The 6,934-nt window shown below is 37.3% G+C and overlaps 1 pseudogene; it reads right to left on the reverse strand.

The window, feature by feature from the left end:
* Positions 1-3,554: 3,554 nt before the first annotated feature.
* Positions 3,555-6,314, reverse strand: LOC149203301 (transmembrane 9 superfamily member 4 pseudogene; annotated as a pseudogene).
* Between the last annotated feature and the right edge of the window lie 620 nt (positions 6,315-6,934).

Genomic DNA, 6,934 nt, shown 5'->3' on the forward strand with positions numbered 1-6,934 from the left:
AGATTTAGGGACATGATCTATGTGTCAGATAATGATGAACTTAATAAGCTTATATTGAGGGAATTTCAAGTTAAGCCATGATATTCATGTCATCTGGGATATCAAAAGACATTGACATCAGTGAAGAAGTTATAATATTGGTCGAATCTAAAGAAGGAAGTGGCATAGTTTGTGACTAGATGTTTGGATTCTCAACAGGTAAAAGTAGAGTGCAAGCATCCAGGTAGTCTACTACAACTGATTCCAATCCCAGTGTGGAAACGGGAGGTCATTTCCATGGATTTCATTACAATTTTTTTGAGTAAATCTAGACAAAATGATTCTATTATGGTTGTGGTTGATAGGTTGACAAAGGTAGCACACTTCATTCCTGTGAAGTCTACTTATTTAGTTAGTGATGTAGCATAGGTCTTCATCAGGGAGATAATGAGGTTGCATGGTGTTCTGAAGAAGATTGTGTCAGACAGAGATGCTAAGTTCACTTCTAGGTTTTGGAAGGAATTATTTGCAGGTTTGGGTACAGAGTTGGCCTTCAGTACAACTTATCATCCATAGACAGATGGACAGACATAGAGGCTTAATAGGATTTTGCATGACATGTTGAGAATGTATGTTATGCATCAACAACGAAAGTGGGAAGAGTACCTTCCACTGGTAGAGTTTTCTTACAACAATAGGTATAAGGAATCATCGAGGATTAGTCTGTTTGAGGCACTTTATGGGAGGATTTGTTATACTCCCATAAGTTGGAGTGATCTAGTGAATAGGGAGTTGATAGGACTAGACATGTTGGCAGAGATGGAATAGGAAATGCATGTTATCAAGTAGAATCTATATTCAACACATAATAGACATAAAATTTATGCAAACAAGCTAAAGGAATTTGAGTTTCAGGTTGGGGAACATGTGTACTTCCACATCAAGCCCAAGAAGAGCTCCTTCAGGATTGGGTCATGTGTGAAGTTGGCACCTCGGTATTGCGAGCCTTTTGAGATCCTTGAGAGGGTTGGACCAGTGGCCTATAGACTTGCACTACCTCTGACAGTGAAAGTCCATGATGTTTTCCATGTTTCATTGCTTAAAAATATGTAAATGATGTTGATCATGTTATTGATTAGTTTGTACTAAGGTGGAGCTAGAAGGAGAATTCTATCTAAAAACTTAGTGCATATTGCAGCAAAAGATGCTCATGCTATGGAATCAAGCAATCAAGAAAGTTAAAGTGCAATGGAAGCACTATGGGCCCGATGAAGCTACATGGGAGATGACTAATTAGATGCGGGCTATGTATCTTTCATTATTTGTCGGTGAAGGAAAATGAGTTTTAGTATATGTAAATATTTAGGTATGGTAGTCATTGTAAATACAACAAAGAGTTGTGTTATAAAGCTCCAATAATTGGTATGGGTGTCATGGTTTTATGTTTGTCATGTTGGTTTTCTTTTTAGCGGTATGATAATTGTAAATACTGAATCGAGCTAAGTTATAAAGATCCATGGGCAGTATGTTTTTCTTTTCAGTGGTCTTGTTGGTTGTAGGTGTCATAGAACATTGAGGATGGTGTTCCCCTAAAAGGGAGGGGTCTCTACAAACCTTGAGGTAAAAGTTAATGTAATAAAGGAAAAATAAGACCAAGGTCATGGGACACTTATTCCAAGCTGAATGTTAGGAAAAGAATCCTAGTGGGTGTTCATTTGGTTTATTATGGCTAGGGGGGAATTGGCAAAGGATTTGAAAAGGAAAGAGGCATTAAATGACATTTTATTTATGAATATAAAATAAATTAGGAGAAAAGGAAGATGAAAGGTTAGAGGTTACATGTGAGGAGGAAATTGAAGAAAACGGAGGCCTCATTAATAAAAAGGATTCTGAGGATCAATTCACAACCTTTTTTCAGTTTAGTTTTAGAGCTCTCTCTATTCTCTCCCTCTCATACTCTTGCACACTTAGAGCATTCTAGCATTGGAGAAAGGAAGGACAAGGAAGTAAAGCGAAGCAAAGATCAAGAAAGGAAGAGTTGGATCAAGTAACTACAGTGGGATCACTTGTAGGTATCAAGTTGCATGTATGATTTCCTTACTAGTTTTGGCATGCATGGTATATGCATGTGTATTTGGTTCTCTTACTGTCATTGGCATGGGTTTTTCTAGGTGTGACAATGGTTTTAGCCTTGCCTTTCCATTTCTAGATAGCCATGGTGTGATGGGGTTATTTTATTTGGTTGAGCTGGACTATCAGATGGTTTTGGAACTGGGTGAAGTGATCTCAAAAAATCCCCAAAGCCCTATGAATCCCTTAACCGATAATGGTGGGATACACAGTAAATCCTGAGGGTGGAGACGAGAAAATTACTTGAGGTATTGGTGAAGAAATCCATAGGCATGCATGCTTGTTTAGGCATAGTAATCGCTTGACCGGTTTTTGTAGGATTGCAGTAAAGCCTGGTAATGTAGGTTTCTTTGTTTGGGCCTAGGAATCCATTGACCAGTAATGGAAGGATACACGGTAAATCCTAGTTGTACAGATGAGGGTTTCGGGCCTAGGAATCCCTTAACCGGTAATGGCGGGATACACGGTAAAGTCTGAGAAGCCCTGGTTGGTTTTGTTGTGAATCCCACATTCGTGCTTAGAATATGGCATGGGAATGATTGGGTGAGAAATATTTGGTCCAGCCCAATCTATGGTCGGGTGGTACGTGGAAGTCCGTGACTTGGTCAGCTTTTGCATATGTTAATAAGAGTTATTTTCCCTTGTATTTCACGAGTAAAAGTACTTGCTATTATGTGGCTTTGATGGTTGTTCTATCATTGTTATTATTTTGGTGATATGCTAGTTATAAGTATGGTTTTATGACAAAATTTAGTTTTGGCTCTCATCATGTTTTGATTAGTAAATGATTTCTTAATGAATGTATGACCAAATAGATGATATTGTAGCTATTTTGAGAGGGAATCTGACCTTCTTGACAATTCTCAAATAAGGATGAGATCCCTATGTTCAAATATGTAATTATGACTTGTAGATTGCACGTTCATGATGTTTTTGACATAATTTATATCATGGTTAGGCCTAGCTAGGCCAAGTTCTTGTTTAAGTTTTGTATGGAAGGATGTGTCCTTGTGTCATTCATTATTATAGAAAGTTTCATTAAGTTCTAGGCAGTGGTCTGGAGACTAGCCCTGAAAAGGTGCCTTGGATCTTGTGGTCATAGGCATAGAGCTGGGTGAAAAAGACTGCAGTTGCTCCCTTGCAGGCTTATTCATGCGACTATGGAGTTGCAGTTGAATTCAGGCAGTGTTGTGCTAATGTATGGGAGTCCAGATCAGAGAAAAAGAGGCTTAACTCAAGGTTTGGGAATCTAGAAGGGTGTTTTAGCCCTTGGGGGTCCTGTAGCACCCAAGGGAAGTCAGTAAGGTTTTGGTTTTGTCGATTCCACTTCCTTAAGGTGATCTAGGAGGTTGAGTCATATCATAGTAACTCTTCATCACATATATACCCCAGTGGACAGGTAAGCTTGGGTAAGTGTGGGAGGAGGGTTTTTCACATAGCATATTCTACATTGATGAATACCAGTGAAGAACTTTCAATCTCTTGTTCACCTTCGCTAATTTGTAGTTCACATCATCTCCAACCAAACAACTACCACTATGCACATGAAGATCATTAATAGTCTTGGTGGTGTTCATACCTGGATTCTGAGTCTCCACCCACTTAACTGAGTATGTTAAATCAACTTCAATCTCCTTGTCCTCAATATTTTCAACAATAAAATTTGGATCTGTATCAACAATAGTTTCTATGACACAACCATTATTGTACAAGATTTCAAAGTGGAGGTGTTTGTACAGTAAAATTGGATCTGCATTATTTTCTTTATATGTTTTTCCTATAAAACCCTAGATAGGCAAGTCATCATAATACATTTGAAAATAATAATCCTTCTTCACTGCTTCTCTAAACTTCACCAAATCCTCCTTAGTTAATTTTTTCCTGCAAAGAAGTTCAAAATTTGTCTTCCTAGAAATCAAGCTTATATCGAGCACCAACCATTCAGTCACCATTTAACACTTCTCCAAGATCTTCCCTCTTCTCAGTCACCTTATTTGCAATATTTACAGAACATTGCTTATTAATAATATGCCACAACAAACATGCTCGTTTCTTCTACAAAATACATAGTCAAGAAATTCAAATATGCAAAATTTGTACAAACTTGGAGGACAAAATGGCAAATCAAATACCGATATGTTTCACTGCAAAATAGATATAGAAGAAATGAACATTTTATAATTGATAGAGAAATGCCTAAAACTAAAGATACTTTAAATTTAAACAGATAAAATTGAATTGTAGTGACCCTCGTTGATTCTGGTAGCACACATAACTATCATATCATTATTGTATTTGATCCACAACTTTTTGGAACATGATGTTTAGTCTATGGGCAAGTTTGATACATAAAGCCAAGCTTTGCTTTTGTGATGTAGGTCCTTTGATAGTGTATTAATGATTCCTCAACCCCCCTCACTACCAATAGATATGTCTTTTCCTCCTTAGATATCCTTTAGGAAATTGTGGTTCCATGGATTTTTGTTGATGAAGCCTCTCACCCCTTCTCCAAGGGAAATTTTATCATGTAGAAGACAACATCCATCCTTGAAATTTCACTCAATCAAGAAGCTGATGATCAAGTTGAATTTACTAGGATAATGATTTGATTTGCATGTTCTTTGAAATCTACTATGGCTCCCCAATCTTCACCAGTGGATGTCTTAGGCATGGAAAACCCTCTTAAAAGAAGAAGCTTGCATTGACCAGTGTACTTGTGGTTTGTGGAATATCAGACTTGAACAAGTGGATTTTAGATGTAGGTCATGTATTTCATATGGACACATCTTGCATGTATTGAAACAATGTCACATCTATGGAATCTCATAAAAGAAGAAAGCAGGTTCCTTTGAATCCCACTTGCTGGCACGATGCTAAGGAATGCCACCACTCGATTCAACTAATAGAACCATCTCAGGATCCAATTGAATAAAATGAAAAAGATACTCTAATAAGTGGTAATTTCTATGCAAAACCTTCCATGGAGTAGATCTTGGAAGAAGTAAACAAATGTCGATGTGTAGTGGCTCATTTACATTTGTCCAGGAAGAAGTGCTTCCATTGATTCCAAGGTTTATTTTCTAGGGAATCAACCGGGTCAAGCCAGAAACACATGGCCATTGGGAAGACACCACTGCGGAGATGCACATTCATGAGAATTAATCAGATTTAATGGATGAACAATACGAATCCCATGAACCATAATGGACTAAAGAAAAAAGAAGAAAATAAAATAAAGTCATATAGAAAGTTGATATGAACTTTCACCCAAGAAAAGGGAAAGATTTAAGAATCAATTTTTCTATTCATGGTATTAAAATTTAAAATATCTTGAATATATAGAGTCGACCTGTAGCTTGTCAGTGGTTGGGATGATAGGGCATTCCCTTATAACTTTGAATTTACGAATGTAAGGTCCATTGCATTAAAAGATTTTGAATATATAGAGAAAAATTGTAGCTTGACAGTAGTTGGGATGACAGGGTATCCTATATAACTTCGAATTTAGGAATGTAAGGCTTACACCAATTTGGTAACCTTCAATGAATTAAAAAGAAAAGGATATGTACATATATGCCATGTTGACAATGTAAATCTTGCCCACGGAGACCAGACTTTAGAAAATACAAAATTAATAAAATGCAGATAAAAGGAACCATACAAACCATATTCTCACGGTGGTTAATGCTCATGCTCCCCTGCACCTACATTATCTAGCCAAATACATTCATATTGTGTCGTTGTAGTTGAAAGCTATATCACTTGTGGGAATTGAACTCATGGATGTTTGCACATCAAATAACACCTATCCAGTTAAACCAGACTATCTCGTAAACCAAGGTATGACATTAGATTAAAAAAATGCTTTAATCTGACATTGAACCCACTAACTCGAAATTGCTATCAAGAAATTCAGAAAGATTTGCATGACCATGAAGCCAAGATCTACACAAGACCAAATATTCCATCAATACTCAACCAGATCCCTCTATTTTGCAATTGGATTTCAGAATGTAAATTAGCCTCCAATACAACAAAACGCTAAATATAGCAAAACTATACTTGGGGTTGTGAAAGGGTCCAACTTTGTTGGCATAAAGTGGAACATGATCTCCTTTGTTGTATCCGTGATCAAAGACACTTCCTTCCATTCCATATCCAAAGAAAAGTGCTAATGCCAACACCAACACTAGAAAACTCCCCATTGCTATTGAATTTGCTTCCACAGACCCTCAGGGTTTGTTTAGAAACATTGAGCCTTATATTCACTGAAAGCCCTAGTTCACTCCATTGTAAATTATCTTTCTGCTTCTGCTTCTCCCGCTTCCATGCTAGAATCTGTTTAAGCCACCACTATGGTAATTAGAGATATCGATAGATCCATCAAACAATACAAGAACAAGGTTGCTTCTTTCAAATGAAGAGTACCATTCTTTGAGGTTTTACATCTTACCCTTGGTCACATGGTGGAGGAGGCTCTAAAACTGTTTATGACACACAATGCATAAGCTCTCAAGAGAAAAAACCATGGATTCTATAGAGTCTTCATTTCTAACGGCTTCGCATATTCTCGTCAATACATTCTTCGCGCTCGAAGCTATGTTTCTCGACGACATCGATGTTGACAAAGCCATTGAGCGCAGATGAACACCACGAGGAGGGAAAAGATGATCGATGTTGACAAAGCCATTGAATGCAAATGAACCCCACAAGGAGGGAAAATATAAATTGCAATGAGCTGCCAAGAATATTGCATGCTGAAAATTAGGTGGCACATGTGTTCAAGATTATGTTAAGGACAATGAATATGAATAGTGTTGCCACC

The sequence above is a fragment of the Pinus tabuliformis genome, chromosome 2_1, assembly GCF_031772625.1.
Source record: "Pinus tabuliformis cultivar Carrire ecotype Pingquan chromosome 2_1, CPIR1, whole genome shotgun sequence".
NCBI classification, from domain to species: domain Eukaryota; kingdom Viridiplantae; phylum Streptophyta; class Pinopsida; order Pinales; family Pinaceae; genus Pinus; species Pinus tabuliformis.